The following is a 25,101-nucleotide window of genomic DNA, read 5'->3' on the forward strand; positions in this document are numbered from 1 at the left end:
TACAAACCAGCAAGTACGATTGATTCGTACAGAAATACCATTTCCGTACGAATCGTAAAAAACACCGTACGGCTAAAAATACATACAATTCCAATACTGGACTGCGCGTACGCGACGTCCGCACGGAGTCAGGCAGCGTTTTACGGACCAGCAAGTACGATTCGTACCTACAGCACTCCGCACGGCTATATTTTTACGGGAGCCAAAATGTGCCGGAAAAGCTAAGTACGCTGCGATGCACGAGGAAAAGGGGGCCCGCTACGCGACGTACATGCCATCACCCACATCGTACGTGTCATCATGTACGGTGCGTACCCCAACATTGCATATGTACGGCCCGTACCCCCCACCCCCGTATAAACGGTGCGTACCCCCCACCCCCCGTATGTACGGCACGTACCCCCCACCCCCCGTATGTACGGCGCGTAACCCCCGCATGTCTGCACCGTACCCCAGGCGTACCCCAATCCTCGCGTATGTACGGTCCGTACATACACGAGGATTGGGGTACGCCTGGTGTTCGGTACGGACATACGGGGTGGAGGGTACACGCCGTATATACGGGGGGTGGAGGGTATGCGCCGTACATACAGGGGGTGGGGGGTACGCGCCATACATATGGGGGTGGGGGGTACGCGCCGTACATACGGGGGGTGGGGGGTACGGTGCGGACGTATGCGGGAGGGGTGGGAGGCTGGGGGGAGGCCGTACGACTCGTACCCCGGGCACAAGTGTACTCAGGGTAGGGCTCGTACAAAGTTCGCTCCGTACGGAGCCTTTTCCATGCGCTTGTGTTTTCGGACGGGCGGTACGGATCGTACTTGCGCGCTCGGACTTCAGTTTTATGATTTGTATGTAAAACTGTCCGGGGACGTCTCGTAGACTTTTCCCGAGGCGATTCCTATGTATTGTTCACATACGAATCGTACTTTGCCGTTTGTACGGGACTTGTACGATTCGTACGTAAAAAAATACGGATACGAGTCGTACGGGAAAAAAAAAATCCAGGATCGGATTAGACCCCTTAGTGTAGTTACATGTCGGCAACCTCTGAAACCCGGGGAGGCAAACACATGAGTGTAAAGTTGCCACAAGTATTGTTCCACAAATAGGTGGATGTCTCTGCCACCGGAGCAGAGATCTCCCTATAGTAAAGTGTAGGGAAAAGCAAAAAACTTGGGGGCGCTAGAGGGCGCCAGACCAAAATGGCCGCACACTCGTGAGGCTCTCGCCAGCCGGGCGCTCATTCCATCCTCCAGCTCATCCACAAGAACGGAAACCCGCACCCAAATCGAAATAACGGAGCAGAACACATGCGAGCACGCTCGCTGAAAGTTTGACACTGAACGGACCTCGCTATCCGGAGTTCTGGGCGATCTTCCTGCCCGCGGACTCGGCGACGGCTCTTCCTGGCTGAGAGGAGCGGCGTGCAAGGGCACGCAGGGCCGGGGATTCGCCGAGGACGCTAGGCTGCAAGATCCAGGCGGCGTTGCCGCGAGCCACAAGAGGGCGGCCGGAAGCCCCGGTGATTTCGTAACGCCACCCAGCGACCTGAGTACATGGTGAGGAGCGGTGGAGGCAGGTGTGGGAGGAATAATCGAGATCATGCCTCTGGGCTCCGCGAGGGTGATAGAGAAGCTCCAGCACTGCCATACGAAGACGCAGCACGAGAGGAGCGGAGGGGGAGATATACCTCCATTACCACAGACCGAGTTGCACCCTCCAGCCCATAACCCTCCTCGGCAAGCATAAACAACTGGGAGCCTTCCGTAGAGCCCCTTGCTGGCTGACGGTCCCCTGGCCCTCGGAAGAGGAGAGTTTACCTGGCTGGGAGCCTTCGGCGAGGGGGATCGCTCCGGGGACTCGCCGGGGGCTGCCCCATCGATCCTTTGGCCCGCTTCGCCACCAGTAGAAAAGGTTTCTACATTTCTGAAGGATGGTGCGAGGACCTCGTCGGGCCAATTAACACTTCCCTGTATTTGGGCGACTGCTGGTTCGGCTGTGTGGAGAGGCGGGGTGGGTGCTCCGAACCTGCTACCGTGTGGTGGGTCCCCCCCTCCCTGCATCGCAAACATGGGGAAAACAGACACTAAACAATCTAAGCTCCCCTTTGAGTCCCACAAAAAGAAAAAACAGCCCCTAGCCCCACCAGCGGAGGATGGCGACTCTGATGAGGGAGACGGCGTGGAGGTGGATTGGAAGGCGCTCCTGCTCAGTATGCAAACGAGTCTCACCTCTATAGACTCTAAGTTAGACAACATGTCTAAACGCCTGGACTCTGTGGTGCATCGCATGGATCAACACGAGGAAAGAGTGAAGGAAGCGGAACAGCATGTTTCTGGACTGGAGGATGGTGCGGCGGCCACTGCTACCAAGGTTTCACAGATGGAGAGACTTCTAAAGGTGATTGCTGATAAGAGCGAAGACTTAGAAGCGCGATCGCGCCGAAACAATGTGCGCCTTAAAGGACTTGCAGAATCCACCAACGTGGGAAAAATGGAAGTCTTCATTGAGAGGCTTTTGGCTGACCTGTTCGGTCCGGAGGCATTCTCCCAACAACTGGAGGTGGAGCGGGCCCACCGTGCCCTCGGCCCTCGGCCCATACCAGGTGCCCCCCCCGAGACCCATCATTATCCGATTCTTGAACTACCGAGACCGGGACACTTTGCTACGTCTTGCCTGGGAGAAAAAACGGTTCAGTTTGAAAACGTCACTCTTTCCTTCTATCCGGACTTCACGCAATCAGTACAGGATGCGAGGCGTAAGTTTGTGGAAGTGAAAAAACGGCTTCTTCAGAGGGGCATCCAATACTCCATGATCTACCCTGCTAAGTTACGTATTGTTTACCAGGGCAAACAGCATCTATTTCAAGATCCAGCTCAAGTGGAACACTTTCTGAAAGATAATAAGCGACTCCATGACACTACAAGGTCCCCCTCGGAGCGGGCGCGTTCCCGCTCGCCTACATCGGCACTGGACTGATATGTGGCGGTAATCTCCGGGGGCTATTCTACATATATGGCATTAGTGCTAGTTCCACCTTATGATATGTCTGGCTCCCACTTGGCAATGTCTGTTTCACACATTGGTTTCAATGCTCACCGAACAGCTGTAAAGTTGCAGTAATCTCAGGGTTTGCGTTTTGATATAGAGGTTAATCGCCCTGGCATTTTTTTTTCTCCCCTTCCCGCAATTGCCGCTAGTTGTTGTGACGGGCGTGCAGCGGGTGTAATATCAAGGGGAAAATCAAGGCGGGTCTGGACCCCATGTGTCCCCCAATACGGGTGTGCCCCTATAGGGTTATGATGTGGATGTTTGAGGTTGTGAGGGGGGGAAATATACCCGGCATGATTGGGATGTCGGCGTGGGTGGGGGGGGTTGTTCTCAGGGAATCGTTTATGTTTTGGTTAAAAATGTACTGGACATTGATACAGAGCATAGAGTTGAATGGATCCCGGACGTGGTCCGGACAAAGGCAGAAATAGGACATATGGTTTTGGGAACACAAGTTGAACAGACGCAATCCTATTGGGGGAGAGAGCCGATTCAGCCACACCGATACTAATTTAGGGGGTCTGATCTCCACCATCACATGGAACGTTAGGGGACTGGGCGACCCCAGGAAGCGCAGAAATATAGTACATGCGTTAGATAGACTGAGTGTACATATCGTATTTTTACAGGAAACTCACATGGACCCACAACGCCGGGGTAGTTTCGCTTCTCGTTGGGCGGCGCACTCTGTATTTGCACCATATTCTTCATACGCGAGAGGTACGGCTATACTGATAAAAATAAATATCCCCTACACTCCTTTGGGTGATGCGGTTGACCGGGAGGGGAGGTACTGTTTAATGTGGGGCAGAATCGGCAATGAAACTATCAGCTTGGCCTGCTCTTATGGCCCCAACCACGATGACCCCAGCAGTTTTATTGCCCTCTGGAATAAGATAAGAGACATAGGATCAACACACATGATATGGGGAGGAGACTTTAATGCAGTTCTTAATCCGGTCATGGATAGATCTAACCCCTCTGCACATCACTATACTAACACGTATAGGTACTTGCGGGACATATGCGACAACCAAGACGTCATAGACGCTTGGCGACATCTACACCCGACTTTGACAGAAGGCACACACTGGAACACGGCGCACGCTTCCTGGGCTAGATTGGACTACATCTTAATCTCTCGAGGTATGGCTCCTGCTTTATCAGCGGTACGGCATGTGGGTCGCACCTTCTCAGCCCATTCCCCAGTGCTGGCCGAGTTTCGGTTACTGGACGTGGTGGGGAAACCACCTGCATGGAGACTACAGCCCAACATTTTACTTGATGAACTTTTTCGTACAGAGTTGGGTCATGACATTGAAGACTTTCTCGCACATAACAGGGGTTAGGTAGAGTGTATGGCAACTATGTGGGAGGCGCTGAAAGTTACCATTAGGGGGGGTCTGCATCTCCAAAAGCTCTGGGGTACTGCGAGCACTACGTAACTCGCTACATAAATTGGAATGCACACTGCACAAGTTGGAGTCTCGAATGGACTTCGCTACCAATGTAGACGCACAAGTTCAATACAGAATAGCACTGACTGACTATAAATCCACTGCTGACAGGGAGGCTAACTTTCGCAGTAAATACTTCAAGGCTAGGGCGTACGGAGAGGGAGAGCGCCCGGGGAAGTTTCTGGCGGGAGTTGTGAGGCCCACACGGCGGTCTAATTTTATCATGGAGTTGGAGGGTGATGAGGGTGAACTCCTATGAGACATACAATCGATTATGGCCGCTTTCACCAAACATTATGCAACGCTATACACCACTACCAGGGTGGGTACCTTGGAAATGGATGATTACATGAGTGAGCTCACCTTGGGGTGGTTGTCGGATCATCAAAGGGAGTTCTTGGCGGCTCCACTAGGGCTGGATGAAATCAGAGATGCAATAGGGTAGATGGCATCCGGAAAAGCGCCGGGGTTAGATGGTCTGCCTATTGACTTCTACAAGTCCTATGTAGACACACTGGCGCCGGTGATTCGGGAGGTCTTCCAGGAGGCACACAAGTCTGGTTCACTTCCGCCGTCGATGCAGGAGGCCTTAATTACCTCCTTGCTTAAACCTGGGAAACCACCTCAATTCTGCGATTCTTATCGCCCCCTTTCCCTGATCAACTGTGATGCTAAGATCTTAACTAACGTACTGGCTAATCGCCTGAAGTTATTGATGGAGGGTCTAGTGTTATCTGATCAAGCGGGATTTATTCCCGGCAGAGCTACCTCACATAACCTACGAACCTTATTCTCGGTACTGCAGAATGTCGACCCTACCTTACCGATGGTGGCAGTGTTTTTAGACGCCACCAAAGCATTCGACTCATTGGAATGGGACTACCTCCTTTGTATACTGCGCAACATGGGACTACCCATTGGTTTCTCGCGATGGATCACAATACTTTATCATAATCCCGTGGCCAGGGTGGGTATTAATGGCCGTATATCCGAGGCCTTCGGGATATCAAGGGGCACTCGCCAGGGGTGCCCCTTGTCTCCCCTTTTATTTGCGCTGGCCGTTGAGCCCTTAGCGGCCCGGCTTCGGCAACACCACCGAGACAAGGCTTTGCGTTGCTTTCAGAAACAGGTTTTAATATCCCTTTACGCAGATGACATTACGCTTTACATCAGAGATCCAGCCGTCAATCTTAATCCTATCTTGAGAGAATTCATACGCTTCGCTGTACTGTCAGGTATTCACATAAATTGGGGAAAATCTACCATTTTCCCACTCACAGCGGCGGCGCAACCATTTCCCCTCGATTACCCTTTGCAATGGGGTGACGAGGAAGTCAGATATCTGGGAATAATGATCTCTCGGGATCGAGAGGAACTAATGCGGCTGAATTATGGCCGTACAATAAACCTTATTCAGACGTACGTGACCAGATGGATTACGCTTCCTCTCTCCATGGCAGGACGAGCGTCCCTCATTAAGATGGTCATTCTACCAAAACTCCTTTATCTATTTCTCAACATTCCTTATCACCCGGGAAAGTCCTTTTTCAAATTCTTGCGATCTGAACTCATTAGGCTGGTGTGGGGTGGTAAACAACCTCGGCTGAGTTGGGATATGTTGATCCGCCCTTTTGCGCAGGGAGGTTTTGATATACCAGATTTTGAGCTAAACTATCACAGCGCACAGGCACAATTCGTCTACTATTGGATCCATCCACCTCCTTTTATGCCTCAGGTGGCTGTTGAACATTGGCTTGCGGCTCCCGTCCCGCTTGAGGGGGCATTATTTAGTAAACCTGAAGAACCAGGTGGTGTACCAGACTCCCATCTCTAGCTCCATTCGGCACATAGCGCGTAAAGTCCAAACATCGCTAATCTATTCCCCACTGCTCCCGCTAGTGTACCATCCTTCAATACCTCTACTACAAGAACAAGTGTTTAAAAACATGATGACCAGGGGGCGTGGCTAGCTGCCGGACAAGATGGCCGCAGCCTGAAGGAGCTCCGGGGGTGAGACCGTCTTCCCCGCCATCCGATCACTAATCCGCACTTCAATGTGAGCACAAACTCCAAGCCTGTAACGCCGGAACGAAGCGTCACCGAGCGATGCAATTTTGAAGTCTCCCCGTGACCTGTGAAGCGGCCGGCGCCGCGCCGTCTGATGGGACCTGTATCCTCGGCTGCAGCCGGGGCCTCGATTTTGGAGGCGCGACCCGGGTACTGGGCGTGAGACCCGAGGTCGCTGAGGGGAAGTGCCGACAGCCCAGAAGCGCGGCGGACTGCACTAGGGGCGGCCCGGGAGCGTTGCCCGGAGCCCGAATGCCACGGCGGAAGCCCGGATTCCAGGCGGAACGGTCGAGCGTCTGCGGCGCTGCCGCATCACCGCAGTGAGTGCAATGCATCGTGAATAGCGAGCAGTGGCAGCCACGCGGCATATGTGAAGCTGAGTGAGGCGGGGCTGATTGCCTAAATTGAGCGGTGAACGGCGTGGGGAACCCGAATTGACACCTGCGACGCTCTGATTGGGCACTGTGCTGAGTGCCCGTGCTGCCTCAGAGTGCCGGATGCGGCGGCGGTGACTTGAGGAGAAGCGACACACCGCACCCTTTGTGGTGAGGGGCGCTGCTGAGAGAGATGCATGGATGCAGGCGGCTGTAGGGGTCTCGGGGTGCTGGTGAGTGACTTGCAGGTGTGCCTGCCAACGTGCATCTTGCTCATACGCAGTGCCAGCGCCTGAGGAGTGACGACGACGTCTCGAGCTGAGCAGTGTGTGAAAAGACAACTGGTCCCGAGGCCCTGCGCTTTGTCCCTTGAACTGCAGTGCCAGCAGACATCTAAATAGACTGATCTCCGGCCCTACCATGAGCGGCAAAGGGAGTAGGGCGCACCAACAAGGGAAACTAGACAAGTATGCATATACTAAGGACGCTCCCCCGCTGACAGAACACGCCAGTCGTACGGAGAGGGCCTCCGCTGACGCTGGCCCTCCTAAAGTGACATTGGAGGATATCATGGCCGCCCTTACTAATGTACAGACAACAGTGGTGTCTATTTCCACGGATGTGATGCTCCTCAGAGCTGACTTCCAGAAAATGTCCGCCAGAGTCACGGAGGTTGAACAGGTGACGGCTACTCTGGTCAAAGACTCTAGCTTCCTGCTCCAAAAAGTGTCGCAACTGGAGGCCGAAAACAAGCGCATGGCTGAGAGGCTTCATGACCAGGAAGGGCGATCCCGTCGCAACAGCGTGCGTATCACGGGCATTCCAGAGAGTGAGGGGAGCCAGGCCATGGATCTCTACGTGGAGAACCTCATAAAAACTGAACTGCAACCCAGGGGACTCTCTGCCTTCTTCTCAGTGGAGCGGGCGCACAGGGTGCCCGGGGGCAGGCCTAAGATCGGAGCTCCCCCCCGGCCGGTCCTGGCCCGCGTCTTTAACTTTCGAGATAGGGATGCCATTCTTCAGACGGCCCGAGTAGCACCGCCCTTGCGTATACAGAACTCGTTGGTGTCCTTCTTTCCGGACTACATGGCGGCTGTGTCGGCGCGCCGGAGAAGCTTCTTGGAAGTAAAAAAGAGGCCGAGGGCCCGTGAACTATCTTACTCCATGTTATTTCCGGCCAGGCTTCGAGTGGTGGCGGATGGGAAGACATGGTTTTTCGAATCGCCTGAGGAAGCTCACGAATGGCTTGAGGGATGGCAGCAGGTGAAAAACTCAGGACGGTCGGACAAGCGAAGGTGGCCTCCTGGAGGGATGGAGGACCCCACTGACCGGGACTGTGCCGTGGAAGATGAGGCCCGACTGCAACATGAGGCTTAGTCGAGAGGCGCTATACGTTAACTCTTTATTAAAAGGTGCAGGGTACAGGGGAAGGCTTCCTGGGTTGTGTGGTGCCTGTTCACTTATAATGCAGCTTGGAACATTTAGACGCTCGAACTGGGGATGTCTCTGGTCTTCCGCGGACCTCCCGCTCCTTACACGCAAGTTATGTATCGGGGGTTGGGTTCTAAGCACTCTGCTGAGTTGGGGTGGCGGGCAGTTTGGAGTCCGTATGGCAGGGAGGCAGGGAGGGGGTTGGGGGGAGAGGGGGTAGTTTTTAAGTTTTTTTCAGCAGTTACTGTTCAAACTGAAAGTAATGATCACAGCGCAGTACACGCAACCACTATAGAACACATGATGCGCGTCGATACTTTCGCGCTGTTCATTGCCCTCAATGTCAAGCGTTCTAATGTCTGCTACTAGTGAGGGGGCGCCTGCGACGAGTTCCTTCACTCCGATACCACCTCTCTCCCTACTCACGTGGAACGTGCGTGGCTTGGGAGACTAAATTAAACGCGGTCTGGTCCTGCATAGTCTTAAGAGATGCGCCCCGGCGGTGGTCTTGCTACAGGAAACCCATCTTACTAACACCACTAGTAAAGCAATGGACCGGTGGGGATACAAAATGGTGGCGCACTCGGAATTTACCTCAGGGTCTAGGGGGGTGGGCATACTGTTGCGGAAGCAATACCCACTAATTATACACAAACATAAAACTGACGGGTCGGGTAGATTTGCGGTGATAGCCACCCAATGGGAGGGACGCCCCCTTAACATAGTCTCCGTTTACATTCCTCCTGCAATGCATGCTACTGCGCTCCCGGCACTTAGTGAGTTTCTCCTTGACCTGCCAGAGGGGGAACTGATCCTTGGCGGCGATTTTAATGCAGTTGTAAACGAATCACTTGATAGATACCCTACGCGAGCGGGCGGTGCGGGAATGTCCCGTTAGGAAGCTTTGTCGAAGCACTGGGGCTGTCAGACTTATGGAGGCTGCATCACCCAACAACACAACAGTACACGTACCACTCGGGGGTGCATAACAGTCTCACTAGGATTGACTACTTCCTGGGTTCTGCTGGTAGTCTTAGAAACATAGACAGTGTAGAGATCAGACCCAGGGGTATATCCGACCACTCCCCGCTGATCCTGCAATACACATGTTACCGCCTCACGCGTCATCGTATCCCCTCAATACACCCCGGCTATCTTCAGGTCCCCGCGATCCGCAAGGCACTTTCGAAGGCAACAGGCCTCTACTTTACGGAAAATGCCCCCTCTGTTGCCTCACCGACAATTCTGTGGGAGGCATATAAAACGGTCCTCAGAGGACAGGCTCTCACTACCATAGCAGCGCATAAGCGAGCAAATCAGGCAGAGCTGCAGTCGCTCGAACAAGAGCTGCACACGGCAGAGGCACAGCAGGCTCGGGACCCCTCTCCGGCGTCGACCTCTGTCCTGAAGGCCACACAGGCCAAATATAGGGCGAACCTCACGGAGTACACAAAGCAGCAGTTGATAGCCACGCGGCACAAGATATATGACCTGGGCAATAAGACTGGGAAGCTCCTGGTATGGCTCGATAGACGGGATGGTGGAGCCAGGTGGATAGCACAACTTAAATCTGAGGAGGGCCAGATAATAACTGAACCATGCGCAATAGTGCACGCTCTTGCGCGCCATTTCCAAACAGTCTACTCCTCCACCTCTTCCATGGAAGTGGAGGAGGCGGGGACATATGTGAAAGATTTAGCAATGCCCCGGCTCACCCCTGAGGCGGCGAGTGCCCTGGAAGCTGACATTACAGTAGAAGAGGTACAAATGGCAATCGGAGCGCTACAATCTGGTAAAGCGGTGGGACCAAATGGCATACCGATCGAGCTCTATAAGCGAACAGCCGGGACGGTCGCCCCCCATTTGCTTAACATGTTCACAGACAGTCTCCGTGTGGGCGAACTCCCGCAGGACCAACGAACAGCCACCATAGTGTCTATACTGAAGCCCGGCAAATCTGCCTCCTATCGTCCTATATCGCTGCTGAATGCAGAGGTGAAGGTCCTTGCGAAACTCTTGGCGTCCAGACCAACACCACACTTGCCAGAAATCATACACCCAGATCAGTCTGGTTTTATGCCCGGCAGAAGCACGGCTCTCAATTTGCAACGCTTGCACGGTGTGTTGGCCCGAATGGAGCAATTACAGGAGCCAGCGGTGCTGCTCTCGTTGGATGCGCGAATGGCATTCGACATGGTCGAATGGCCCTTCCTGTTTGCGGTATTACTGCACTTGGGCTTTGGGCCCAAATTTTGTGCCTGGGTCCGGCTTCTCTATACTAAACCAATGGCCCACATTGCCGCTAACGGGCATATGTCCGACGACTTTCCCCTGACACGTGGTACTCGCCAGGGGTGCCCCCTGTCGCCCCTGCTATTCGCCCTAGCGCTGGAGCCCTTGGCGGCATGGATACGCTGGGAGCCCATGATACGGGAGCTTAAGTGGTCAAATAACTGGGAAGACCGCATCTCCCTCTATGAGGATGATGTGTTGCTCTATCTGTCTTCCCCGAGGAGCTCAATCCTAACTTTACTTAACATTTGCGAAATCTTCGGGAGAGCGTCCGGCTACACTATCAACTGGTCAAAATCGATAATGTATGTGCTGCGCGGCCCTCATCCTCGACTCCCTGCAGACGGCCCACTCCAAACGGCGATGGGATCATTTAAATATCTGGGTATTCACGTCACTGCAAACCCTGCGGACTTTCTAAAACTGAATCTGCAACCCCCGCTAGACCATCTCAAGCGCGACGCGCGTCACTGGGGTGCTCTGCCGCTCACGCTATTGGGGAAAGCTGCCCTATTTAAAAAGATGGCCCTGCCTAGATTCGTGTATGTACTGGAAAACACGCCATGTCGCATACCGCCAGAATACTTCCGCGCAATTGCGGCGCAGGTGACTAGCCTTATGTGGGGTGGCAGACCGCCGCGTATCGCACAGTCCAAATTAACTCGCGGCTGGTATGATGGAGGGATAGCGCTTCCAGATATCCAACTCTATTACTGGGCGGCGCAGCTAAAAGTAGTTAATCAGTGGCTTCATGCTCCGCGGACGGACCCTGCATTTAAAGCAGATAGGGACATACTGGGAGAGCGAGGTGTGTTGTCACCCCTGTATGACGCCAAACTGGCTCCAGCGCTCATCGGTCCACTTAGGCAGACCGTCGCCATTTGGCACGCGGCACAAGCCAAGCTAGGGTGGCGTGGGGTCTTGACCCAACTCACACCTCTGTGGGACACAAAGCAGCTCGGAAAGCTTAGAAGCAGCAGGGGTTTTGATAATTGTGAAAACATCGGGATTTCTACAATTGGAGACATGTGGCATAAGGGTGAAATAATTACATTTGCGCGTCTTCAACAGCAATACGAGCTGGCGTCCTCTGAGTGGTTCCGATATACACAAATCAAGCACGCCTTGCTATCGAGGCTAGCGCCTGGCGCGACAGAACCGGAGGCGTCGCCCTTGGAGGACAGATTGTTGACGGATTACATGCCAAAGAGGGCCACATCGCTTACATACCGTAAGCTGGTCAACAACCTGCCGGACCCAACGGGTCCTCTCCGCGAGAAATGGTCCCATGATGTGGGCTAATTTGATGACCCGGAATGGCGGGAGGCGCTGGCTTCGCCGCCAGAGGCGGGTATACCCTCGAAGCTCCGGCTCATACAGCTCCGTATTCTGCACCGCTCCTACTACACCAGACACACTCTACACAGCATAGGTAGCGCGACACATCCGTTCTGCTTGCGCGGCTGCGGGGAGGTGGGAAATTTCTTCCACACCATATGGGAATGCCCCGTACTCCAGGTGTACTGGAGGCAGGTGATGCGGACGCTGTCGCAGTCGGGGGGAGTGTCGCTGGTACCGGAACCTAGACGCTGCCTGCTGAATATATGGGAACCTAACGACCTCACGCGCCAGGCACAGGGTTGGGCTACGCTAGGGATTATGATAGCCAAGCGCAACATAGCCCAAAAATGGAGAACAGGGGAATCGCCGAAGTTAACCGCATGGGGAGCCGACATGGACGAGGCCATGTTTGCTGAAAGGTCGGCCTTCATCAGGCGGGGTTGCCCTCGTAAATGGAGTAAAGTATGGGGGGCGTGGAACAAATTCACAGGTGACATCTGTGACCCGCCCTCAGATCAAGATGACGATGCCTCGGACTCAGACTGATGTGGGGAGACCTAGAGGTGTGTGCACGGGGAGGTGGATATTAAAGATGTATAGTACTGGGGAAATGCTTCCTGAGGGATTGTCTCTAATAGTTGCTACTGTACTGTTCTATATTGTGGAAAAATGCATATTCAACTGTTGTTTTATACTGCTGCTTATTGAAACAAAAATAAAAAAAAAAAAAACATGATGACCAAACTTAAAATTAAGACATGGGGAGATCTCTACCATGGGGGCCATTTTCGTTCAATAACACATATGTTTGGGGATCTGACGCCTACACCCATGGACACATTTCTATATATCCAGTTACGTAGTGGAATTCAGGCACTAACATGAGCATACCCTAACGAACCCTCCACGCTGGAGCCACTGCACCAGCTGCTTCAAGCTGACTCCCCTGCACACGCAGTCTCTAAATTATATCACACAATCCACAACTCACTCGACCTTGGACCCGGTAAAGCACGCACTAGATGGGAGGAGGAACTGGGCACGCCCCTGGAGGACGAACTTTGGTGCTTTTGTTGCCAACAAACTGAACAGATCTCATCCAGCAGTAGATTTGGATTATTCACTACAAATTTTTGCACAGGCTTTATTGCACTCCCGCTCAGATGTGCAGATATGGCCTCCGAGAGGATGACCATTGTGGGCGCTGTCATGCGCCGGCAGCGGACTTCTTACATCTAGCATGGGGATGCCCTGACGTCGCTAGCTACTGGCAGCAGGTGTACTCGGGCCTCTCTGAGATGATTAACATCCCTCTAATCCCGACTCCGACGCAGGCGCTACTGGGGTACACCAAAACAATCAAGAAACCGAATCGCAGATTCATAACTGTTGCTCTTTTGTTGGCAAAGAGACGAGTAGCTTGTCGCTGGGGAAGGGGCAGAGCCCCTAAATTTAAAGAATGGATACAAGACATGGTACGTTGTCAGGACGCTCTGCTCAGGTACGCGGAGCTTCTACCCTCTGCCTCTAAGCCCGTGGATGTCTGGGGTCCTCTTACGAGCTATTCTTCTGTCACATCCAACTGACAACAATGACCTCACTGTTGATGCTATTACACGAGATGCAACACAACACTAATAGATGGTATATGGGTTGGTAGTTTCGCAAGCATGCAGGGGTGCGGCTGATGTTGCTGGTTTGCGCTAACTGGGGGGGCTACACAATTATGTTTGACCCCTTTCATACCCAGCTATTAAGTAACAATGTAATATGTCTTTGATCTGGGCTCCGTTTGGACTAATGTGTGGATTTCGAAGAACTGTCAATTCATAATATGCTCTGAGAAATTGTTATACTTTATGATATTAACTCATGTTAAAGCTGTACATGTTTATGAGAAAAACGAATAAAAAAAAGAAAAAAAAGAAAAGCAAAAAACTTAATTAAACTTTAGAAAAGTGTAGTAAAACGTTTTTAATGTTAAATATTAATGCAAAATAGTTGTGTATATTTTTTAAACCTAGAGTAAATAAAACAAATTGCAGCACTATTATAGTAAAACTATTTTTAAAAATTCATTAATATAAATATATTTAATTAATGTATAATTATTTATTTAAAGATTTGTTTTAAAATCTCACCTACAGTAAAATGTCTATTTTTATTTGACAAACATTTAAACATAATTACTAAATGCTATGTATAAAATTAATTTCACTTACTTTTTTCCCACAAAAATGTAAAGTTAAATTTCATTTTCTATTTTAAATGCTACTTAAAAATGTATTATAAAATGTTATATATTGTTAATTATATGTATTGTTTAAAACATTATAGAAAATGTATATATCTTTTTAATAGCCAAAGGAAGTTACTTTTTTTAATGTTATTCTCTCTTGGGTTTTATTTTAAGACCCTTCCTCCATTATTTTCTAAGGGATTGTGTTGCAGTATCTGCAAGTGACAGTTGGTGATGCAGGACCTACTCCAGGGCTGAGCTGAAGTACATTTACAGCTAATTTGGGTGATTTTTGGCTGTAGTAACTTTAGAAGTGCAGTTTGTCAATAGCAACAGGCTTACTCCTATATGGGTGGGAGTATGCCCCTCCCTAAACCCCTCCTTAACCCTCATGTAATCCTTTCTAACTCTTCCTTAAGCATTACCTATTTTGCAGTAAACAATACCGATTTCCAGCCTTTCCCCAGCCCCTCTCACATTTTCTAATAAAACATAGGGGTACATGTGGGGAGACCTCTGCATTCAGGCTGGAGATCACTGCATTGAAAAGTTAGGAGTGAAGAAGGTGGAGGTCTCCAAATGTAGGTTAGCAAATAGCATTTTGTAGTATGTGAGTAGTATTATTATAGTACTGAAGTGCTATTGTACTGCTACAAGCTGACTAGAAAGTGCACTTTGAGAATAGGTTCTATGGTTTTTGCCATGTAGGGGTTGATAAAAGTGCACCATAGAACCAGGCTCACTGAGGCAGTATGACAGGACATGAGAACATGTTTATGTTTTCATGATGGTAACGGAGTGTCAATGTGGATGAATTCAGACCCATATGCATGAAATGTCAGGATTTTTTCTGACACCTCTAGAGCAGGAGGATTTGGTTTAATACTGAAATAGACAATGGTGTACCAAAAGGTGGCCAGATGACTAGAAACAAAGCAACAATAGACTGCTTTCTTGGAACGAAACTGCGGAGCATGACTTGTTGAGCAAAATGTTATCTTTTTAATGGACAATGAGGCAGTGGTGTGAGTGATCAATAACTTGACTGATGGGTGCTGAACCCGTTGAGGAACTGCTGAGACGTTTATACTGGTGTGTGATTTTCCATGCTGGACACATCTGGGGATGGAGAATGAGCTTTTGGATGATGTATCTTGATTCAGTAGAAAATATTCCATGGTTTGACTCTGGGGCAGAGTTGCATTAGAAGAATGTGCCAGAGGATCTGTAGCTGCCAGGGAGATTAGGGCGCAGTGTTTGGTGGAAGGATCCCTGTTGACATCGACAAGGGTGCCATATAGACAGGCATGAATAGAATTAATCAGGAGCGGAGCCTGGTGGATATGGCCTGGGTGGAGAACAAGAGACAGAATACAGTACAATTTGTGGTGTTATTATGTGAAAAAGGATATCACCATGAAGCATCGCAGGAAACTGGTGTGCTTAATCATATATGGCAAGCATTTCTGGGGATACGAGTCAGGCTGAGTTTATGAAACTCATTTGGGAAGAGTGGGCAATGGAAAAGAGGAAGAAGGGACACAGCCAGAAGGCAATTACAGAGAGGATATTGAAAGAAATAATAATCCAGGCTAGAGTTGCCAGAATGTCTGCCTGGGAGGTTCTGGTCAATAGTTGCAAGAGCATTGAGAGTGTCAGAGCTGGCTAGAGCAAAGTTCTATGAGGGTTTGGACATGGAAGAGATGAGGACAGATGGCTCGAGGGAGCACATTTGGTTGTTCATGAGCAAGATGAATCAGCAAAGAAAGGGGACATGGGTGACTGTAGTTAGTGTCGGTAAGTCAGAAATCATTCCAGTAAGTGCATGTAACATCTGCGTGAGAATGTTAGGATTCAGAATGGGTAAGGTGTTTTATTATGGGCGTGTGAACCAAATGATGGACAGACAAGGTTGGGGATGTTAAGGAAATGGGTGAGGCTGGAAGGATGGCAGAAGTGCTTTGGTGCACATTCTTTCAGGATGGGTTAGTAAGAAAGGCATACGGACTGGGGTGGGAGGAGGATAATTTGAAGACTGAACAGATGATTATCAGGGAAGATGTGGGGTATTAGAGGTCTGGGGAGCAGCAGAAAGGTGGCATGGATAATGAGTGTGTTTCTTCTTTGGAGTGGGGCAAACATTGGAGAGGAAAAAGAGGTGTGGATTTGCACCCACTGCATTGTAAAGTGGGTTGTGAGCATGCAAAAAGACAATGCTGTGAGCAACAATTGGTTCTGGATGACAGCAGCGTTCCAGAGGGTTCACCTGGACTTGTGGGAATGAGAAAGGACACTATGGTCTATGTTGTAGAAACTGAGTGGTTACCGACTGAAGCCAGATTTGATTTTGGTGAACATGGAGGGAGAGTGACTTGGTCCAATTGTTGGGCTTGGAATTGCTTCCGATATTAAAAAATTATTTGTCTGTGGCATTGAAAAATGGCATAGACCAGAAATCATGTGGACACAATTGCCGCAAATACAGACTACCAAGACAAGCTACCAGGACAGGCATCAGAAAACTAGCAATCTTTCACAAAGTGTGCAAAGAAGTGAAGTGGAAGGCATTGGGCTTTTACAAAGCAAGGTGTGTAGGAGTGGGTAGCCATGTGGAGGTATATTATAGGTGTCATATGCTGTTTAGTCAAGACTGGCTCTACCTAGCCCTGTTTTGAAACAGGCTGTGTATAACAAAGGTACCAAAATTGCTGAAAGAATGCTGGAAGAAGAAGAATTGAAATATGGCTTAGGCAGAGAGGACATCTCTGGGGAGATTTTTTCTGGTGATGAAAAAAAGAGAGATGAGGATAACTCAGAGCTAGAGATTTAAGGAAGAGAGAAGTATGGCAAAATACCTCAATAAAGTTGGGAGATTAGGCTGCCTGGGGCCTAGTGTTGGACAAAGGAAGAAGAAGGTAATGAAGATAGAAGGACAAAATGCGGGAAATTGGAGTTGTTTAGTAAAATGTGCCAAAGTGTGGCAATGCTGTTTGGTCTGGGGACCCTTATGAGATAAGTAATGTTTAGGGGTGGGGGAAGGAATTATAATTTCACCTTTAATTGGTAAGGATATTTAGAGTGTGCCTAAAAATTTAGTCAACATTTGTGAACTATGCTTCTGATGAAGTATCCTGTTTCACAATATGAGAGAGTTGGGAGTTGTGACAGTTGTACTTCTATGAAGGTGGTTACTGAGCAGAGGAGAGGAGACTGCCCTGTCCCTGCTGGGAGCTTAAAGCTGGAGCCAAGTGTGATGCTAGTGGAATTATGTCAGCAACTGCTGTGCCATCATATCCCTGCATTCAGAATATTTGTAGAGGAAAAACTAGAATTTTCCTCTATGCAACAATGAGCCCACCTTGGTACAGGTTGGTAGAAGGGCTTTGTTGGGAGCATGTAGGGGAAAAAATAGGCCTGTAATAAAATAGTTGTGAGAAGCAGGTGGAAAAAGAGCTCAGGATAAGGCAGGGGACAAAATGGGATGGAAAGGAGGTTAAAAGTATGGAGGTCATCCTAATTGAAGTTGGGAAACGAGGCTGCCGGAGCCTAATTCAGGCTGGCGGATGAAGAAGCTGATGGAGATGCAAGAACAAAGAGTGGTAAATGAAGTTATTCAGTAGAATGTTTTAAGTGTGACTGCAAATTGGGGCTACTAGGGCTGGAGAGCATTAAGTGGCTGGTAATGTTTACAGAAAGGGTAACATGGTTAGAATTTTAGCGTTAGAACATTGTTAAAGTTGTTGAAACTGTTGATAGTAGGGTAGGTTATAAAGCTGAACGAGGCAATTATAACTGCACTTTTAGTTTTTGGATACAATAGCTCGAAAGTACCTGAACACACTACAGACACTGGTTCTCATAACGCACCAGTCTTCACAAAGACAGTTCTTGTCTGGTTCTGTCAGGGTGTACCTACGCATGGGTTATACATGCCCACACACACACGTATACAAGTAAAATATGAAATTAAAATTATCTTTACAGCATGCCACTCACCTAATACAACTAGTTAAAGTACAGAAACAACAGAGATGAGAAGCAGATATTCAATGATTGATTTTGAAGTATTTAACACGTGTTTTGAAAAATATGAGCAGGAACACAAGTCAAAACCAATAACACAAGTCTAAGGCATTTGGAGAAAATAGGCGGCACGTGATCACAGCTCATTCACCTTCAAAATGAAACACAGTGAAAGAGAGAAAACACATTGCATCAAGTCTGCTATGGAAGTTTAATTTTGCAGAAGCCACAGCTGTACTCACGGTGGTGTGCTTGTGTCATTATACACTCAGCAATAAATCAGTTGAAAAGCAGGACTGTACATAGAGAATGCACTTTAGCTAAATCATCTCATAACATCTATTAAACATAATGAATGTAGATCTAAAACATAAGAAAATCAATTAGAGAAGACCCTTCCACAGAGGTAAAGTATTGTGTGGATTCAGGCAATATGCTACTGGCTCACAGTAAAAAGAAGTCTGGGAATTGACAATCTGATCCTTGTCTCTGGAGTGATAGGTTAACTTACAACTTTTGAAGTCACATAAAGAAAATCATATCAAACTAGCAACAAAAATATAGTTTGCTACTTGTTATAGATATAAATTGCTCAATCAGGTTAAATAACCAAATATTTAACTTAAGTTGTAAAACAGAACCATTAACTTGTAAAACAGAACCATTGATGCGACTCCATTTATATCATTAACTTTCAATATCTGCTTTGCTATACATTAAAATAATGTACCCTTCATCAGATCTGTTGTCAGGCTTATTTCAGATAGATTGTAGTGAATTCAATGTGAGTGGGGTGAATTGCTCTTAAGAAATGGTGACATAAAAAAACACATCAAAGGTGTGAAAGAATATGACCACATCACCTCCACCGTGATGAAACTCCACTGGCTCCCATTGCCGGGCTCTACCATCTCCAGCGGCATCATCTACAAAGCTGTCATATCCATCACTCCCCCCTATTTGGCTGATAAACTCACAATCTCTGGTGGCTCTGAGCTCTCATTCAACATAGACATCATTAAACTAGAGATGAAGTGAAAAAAAAAGTAAAAAGGTAACAGTTCTCCATGTATGCTTCTATAATGAACAAAACAACATACCTGTATCCATAACGAGGACCACCCCAGCTCTGCTCTAATTTACGAATGAGCTGAAGACACATAGGCCTGAGTAACAGAAAAAGAAGCAAATCTGTATCCATAGATTTATGTCTATTTGTGGTTGCAAATTTACTACTCCTTGTGCTAGTCATGGGTTTCCAGGTATATTATTGGCAGTGTCAGGTAACTCTTCCCGCAGTGTCCTATTTAACTATGTCCACAGTTCTTCAAAGCTATGTCCACAGTTCTTCAAAGCAGATGAGTCCATACAAGGGGAATGAAGCAGGTTTAAAGATGCACACATTTATCTGTGGGGAAAACATTTTTCTCTATGGAGGAACCCCTTCCCATAAACCCCCACCACATGTGGGGTTGAGTAACTTCCCTGCACTATATGAGGAAACCTCCAAACATTGCCATAGTGGGAAGGGATCAGATTACAGTTTAGGAATGCCCACAGATGTCACACTGTGTGGGGGTTCCCAAACATCTGAGGCAAACCATGCTTTCCGTAATTTTGAGTTGGATTTCTTGAGTCCGATCTCCGCAATTGCAGCAAAGATGTTCACACGTCTAAAACTAAATGCACCAAGGGTCCCTTGGTGGATTCCTGGTTAGCGTACATGTTACATGTGGTCCTAAATTTAAGTTTACCTTTGTGAATTTGGCACACATGTTAAAAATATAGTAACGTTCCACTTCCAGTCTCAGAACTCGGCTACCCGTCCAATCACTCATTCACCTTAACTCTGCCTTCGCCTTGCAGCTAAGTTCCAGCTATACAAATACCACATAGATACATAAGTAACAAAGAATGTAATCAAATTGCTCCAATTTGGTGTACAGTGATCATGGTCTTTGAGTAATTTTTTTACTGCATTATCATGTTGTTATCATTAATTTTTTACTGCATTATCATGTTGACTTGCCACAACTTCACAACTCTTTGTTTCAAGTAAAGATTAGCTTTATAGATACCAATGTTTGAATTATTGGGGATAATGTACCTGAATGAATTGTGGGTAACTGCAATGGTCGATTGCTGGAATGATGATCTATTGAGATCTCGTGTAGTTTAGCATTAACAGAAGCTATCATGACTCTGAAAGTAGAGGAAGCTGTATAGTCACCTGAGAGGATGAAAGATCATAAATAGGAAGGTCTTCCATTGCTTCCTAAAAAGGAGATGCCTGGAGGTTGTGCGAAGAGAAAGGGGGTGAATGTTCCACAGAAATTCGGTTCTCAGGTGGCAAGGCCTCCAATGCAAACCCAGCACACATGAGGAATTGTCAGGACAGCCATAGATGATGACCAAAGAGTGGTAGTGGGAATGAAGGAGTGAAAACTGTTCTGAAGACACGGGCTATTGTTGCAAAGTGTTTTGTACACTATACTGAACTAAAATAATCCACTCCAGAAGAGTGTCTTTCTACATCTAAAAGACTTTTACTAGAGCAGAGAAAATGGACTAGACACCAAGGTTTGAGACAGTTTGTGTCCTGCCTGGGGGGGATGTTTTTCAGCCTAATTAATATCACTAGGATGCTGCCCTGTGTGCGCCTAGTTAGCAGTGAAATTTATCTTTGAGCCTTTAGGCTTTCTGGAGTCTATCAAAGAGTACTTTCTTTGTCTATGACGTAAATATTTATGTCTGTAATCTAATTCCTATTTGTAAAGCGTGAACATATCACCCCCTGAAGTGTTTCAAGGCGCTGGGAGATGTTGGGGAGATTAAGGGGGCTATTGTCCAGAGTCACATGATGCTGATCTGAGCTGCCGTCGGTGATCAAACCGTGAGCCCCGCGCTCAGGAGAGAGCCGCTCTGGTAGCTGCACCACAACTGTCCCCTATCTGTTTAATGCATATTTTGAATTATTTTCTCTTGTTTCAATAAACAAAGGTTTGGATAAAGAATTTTCCATTCTACATCCTGAACTGTTGAAGGACTAGCTATTCAACATTTGATGCATTTTGAAAACATTATTTTTGTTTTTGTTCCAGAAGACAAAAAGAAGCGACATGAATAAATGAATAGATATCAATAGTTTCCATCACAGCAGTAGTTCAGGGCAGGCAAAGAAGTAGTAATAGCAAAATCATATTTGCTTTGTGTATATATTTCTGTACCATCACACCACTTTAACTGCGTACAGTTTCCCCTTGCACTACTTGTGCTCAAACCTGTTATATGTGTTAACATTTACTTGATGGATTGTCAGAGCACTTCTCGAACTTAGGTACTTGACTGGGATTTTAAAGTAAAATCTTCTGTATATCCTGGATCATTGATCCCAAACGACTTGGTGCAGTGGACATTGTGCACTCCAATGGGAGCTAATGCAATTCCTATGAGGTCGTTTTTGAGTGTCCATGCAAATATGTGTTTATACACAATGTCGTGCAGTACTCAGTGTACCCTCCAGGCAATATGATATGATCTGTGCCCTCTTGTAACCATTTGTGATGGTGCAGTATAATTCAGCTTTGGCACTACTAATGCAAACCACCAGAAATTGGTAACCACTTTTTAATTTAGAGCCTCATGGAATAATCACAAACCATGTCAAGGTGAACCTTCAAGGTCACTAAATTAACCTGAGCTCAGCCCCCTAGTAATTAGGGCACAAAGAAGAAATCTTTAATTCAGGACAGGAGAGTGCGGGTCAGATATATCAATCAGGTTCTTCCTGCTCAAAGATTTATCTTCTGACTATAGTCCTCTAAGTTCCAATCCACCACAGGAGTACACTTTTAAAGCTATGCAGGACCTCAGGGGAGGCACTTAGAGACTCACAGGGTGTCAGACAGAGACCAAACAGCAGGGTCCATCCAAGGTCCAATAGCCATTGGACAACTGGATAGTTGCAGAAAAAGCCTCTTGTAGCTTGTTGTGTACCTGTAGCTTCAATAGGAGGCTAGCCTTATAACCCTTGGAGTCCACTTCTTTTGGCCTGGGTAGAAGAGAGTCCAGTCCTTTCAGGGCCTTTTGTAGGTCACATGTAGCAGCTTCAGTCCTCTTATAATCTTCCTCGGGTTCAGGACTGTTCTGCAGTAGGTGCCTGGAGAAGCCATGTTTATGTCTGGCACAAGCTAGTTAGTGGGAATGGCGTCTGGGCACCGCCAAACAAATCGGGTAAAAGTTCCCAAGGCCGATCCTACCCATTTTTTTTTTTTTTTTTTTTTGAGAAGGGTTTTCTTTATTCGACGGTCAATTGTTTCTCTTAACTTCTGAACAGTAATGTACATAGTTAAATAACACATTAAAACCAAAAGTCAGAGAGACACTCCGAAGTGCAGTTTTTGAAGTGAAGCAAAATAATAGTTTGGGTGATCTCATTCCCAACATGTTCCCTAGATTCAGCAGTCTTACTCATTTCTGAGAGAAGGCAGGCGATGTTCCTGTAAAAAGGTTTGTCCTTGAGGAGTAAGAGTGCAGGAGAGGAAATAGAGGATTACAGCAACAATGTTAACAGTCCTTTAGACAAGAAATCCAGATACACCGTTTTCAGAAGAGCTATGAATCTGGTTGCTCCAAGATAGTCCCATCAGTACACAGGCATTCTGATCCTGCTCCATCAATGCATTGTTTCAAGCTTCCTCTCGGGGCTTCATGCCTTTTTGGAAAGTGACTCTTCTCGAACCAATTTGGACTTTAAGTGGTCTTTGTAAGAAAGGATATCCCCTTTCCACTTGGTGATGGTCTGTTTCTCACACACCCAGATCTCTTGTGCAACCTGTTGAATAAGTCTAAAGTCGTGGCTAACTAGCATCATGCCTCCCTCAAAGTCGTTGATTGCATCAGCAAGAGCATCAATTGTCTCAATATCCAGGTGATTGGTCGGTTAATCCAAGAAGAGCAAATGAGGATTCTGCCAGGCAAGCCACGCAAGACAGACACGGCACTTCTGTCCATCTGAGAGATTACGGATGGGACTGACCTGCTGTTTCCCTGTCAGCCCATATCGGCCAATTATCTTTCTCATCTCCTCCTTCTCTTTAATCTCAGGGTAACATTTCATCATGTACTCCAGAGGAGAAAGATCAAGTTCCAGCTGTTCCTGTAAGTGCTGATGGTATCGGCCAATCTTCACGTGGGAATTCTTTCTGATCATGCCATCTGTTGGCAATATCTCTCCAGTCAGCAACTTAAGGAGTGTGGACTTCCCAGCTCCATTTGGGCCAACAAGAGCTACCCGCGTATCAAGGTCTATCCCAAATTCAATGTTTGTGTATATCATTGGCCCGTCCTGGCTATACTTAAAGCTGACATTCTGCACCATAATAACAGGAGGAGGGATCTTGCCGCAAGACGGGAAATAAAATGATAGAGTCTTATCATTTGTAACTCGTTCAGTGAGGCCAGATGACATCATCTTCTGAAGGGTCTTCTCTTTGCTCTGGGCTTGCCGGGCAAGCTTAGCACTGCCATGTCCAAACCGGGCAATGTAATTCTTCATGTGTGAGATTTGATCCTGTTCCCAATTGAAACGTTTCATTTGATTCTCCTCCAACTCCAGTCGAGTCTTCACATACTGATCGTAATTTCCAGTGTAGTATTTCAGCTTGCGGTTGTGCATGTGAATGATGTTTGTGCAAACTCCATTCAAGAAGTCCTGGGAGTGGGAGATGAGGACCAGGATACGCTTGAACGAGCGAAGTTCCTCTTCAAGCCACACACATGCATCCAGATCTAGGTGATTTGTTGGTTCATCCAACAGCAACATGAATGGACGGATGAAAAGGGCCCTGGCAAGGGCCACTCTCATCCTCCAGCCTCCACTGAAGTCCTTCAGTTTCTTTCTCTGCATAGCAGGGGGAAGCCCAACCCATGTAGGATCCTTGCAGCTCGCACTTCAGCCTTGGCAGCATCCAGTTCTTCCAGGCGCTCATACAACTCCATAAGTTTTTCACATTCAGCATCCTCATGCGCCAGACGTTCAGCCTCTTTCTCTAGCATGTTCCTCTCATGGTCCACCTCCATAACACAATGCAAAGCAGTTTTTTCCGTTGGAGGCATCTCACGTGTAAGATGATAGATGTCGATGTGATCCGGAATAGGCACTTCACGCTTGCCAATGGCAGACAGAAGCATTGATTTTCCTACTCCATTAAGCCCAATAAGCCCATAGCGTCGGCCAGAGTTTAGTTCTAGTCTTGTGTCTGTGAGGAGCTCCTGTCCATGGAAAGTCAGTGACAGGTTAATGATGTGGACATCAGTGCTGTTTGGGTGGGAGGACAGCACACCAGTCACCGCTCGAGCTGCAGCTTTTTTCAACTCAAACTCTTCCAGTTCCTTGGTCATCTCATCAACCTCTAGATTTTCTGTCCCATTGCTCTGCTCACACTTCTCTTCCAGCTCACCCCCCTCATCCTCGTTTCTCTTGGGACGTTGGCGAGCTTTGGCTGCTTCCTTTTTCTTCGCAGCCTTTTTCTTGGCCAGGTCGGAGGGCATGGCAGCTAAGTCTTTGTTTTGGAACCTGCCAGATGTAATGTGAACGCTCCACTTCGCTGTTCTTCTCCAAAAGGCATCCTACCCATTTTTAGCCTTTTCTAAAATGGCAGCAGTCACTCGCCACACTAATCTTGGGCTCTGATGGCTGGGGATGTGTGTGGGGAGTGTATAGTGTCCTCCTATTTTTAGCAATAAAATTCAGTTTGGTGCAATTACTGTACCCCAATAAACTGAGAGACAGAAATCTGGTAGAACAAACAAGGGTTCTCCC

General features: G+C 47.9%; 1 pseudogene; it reads right to left on the reverse strand.

Annotated features, from left to right (window-relative positions):
- Positions 1-22,834: 22,834 nt before the first annotated feature.
- On the reverse strand, positions 22,835-24,898 carry LOC146829073 (ATP-binding cassette sub-family F member 2 pseudogene; annotated as a pseudogene).
- Positions 24,899-25,101: the final 203 nt, after the last annotated feature.

Source organism: Triturus cristatus, chromosome 5_2, assembly GCF_964204655.1.
Source record: "Triturus cristatus chromosome 5_2, aTriCri1.1, whole genome shotgun sequence".
In the NCBI taxonomy this organism is placed as follows: Eukaryota; Metazoa; Chordata; class Amphibia; order Caudata; family Salamandridae; genus Triturus; species Triturus cristatus.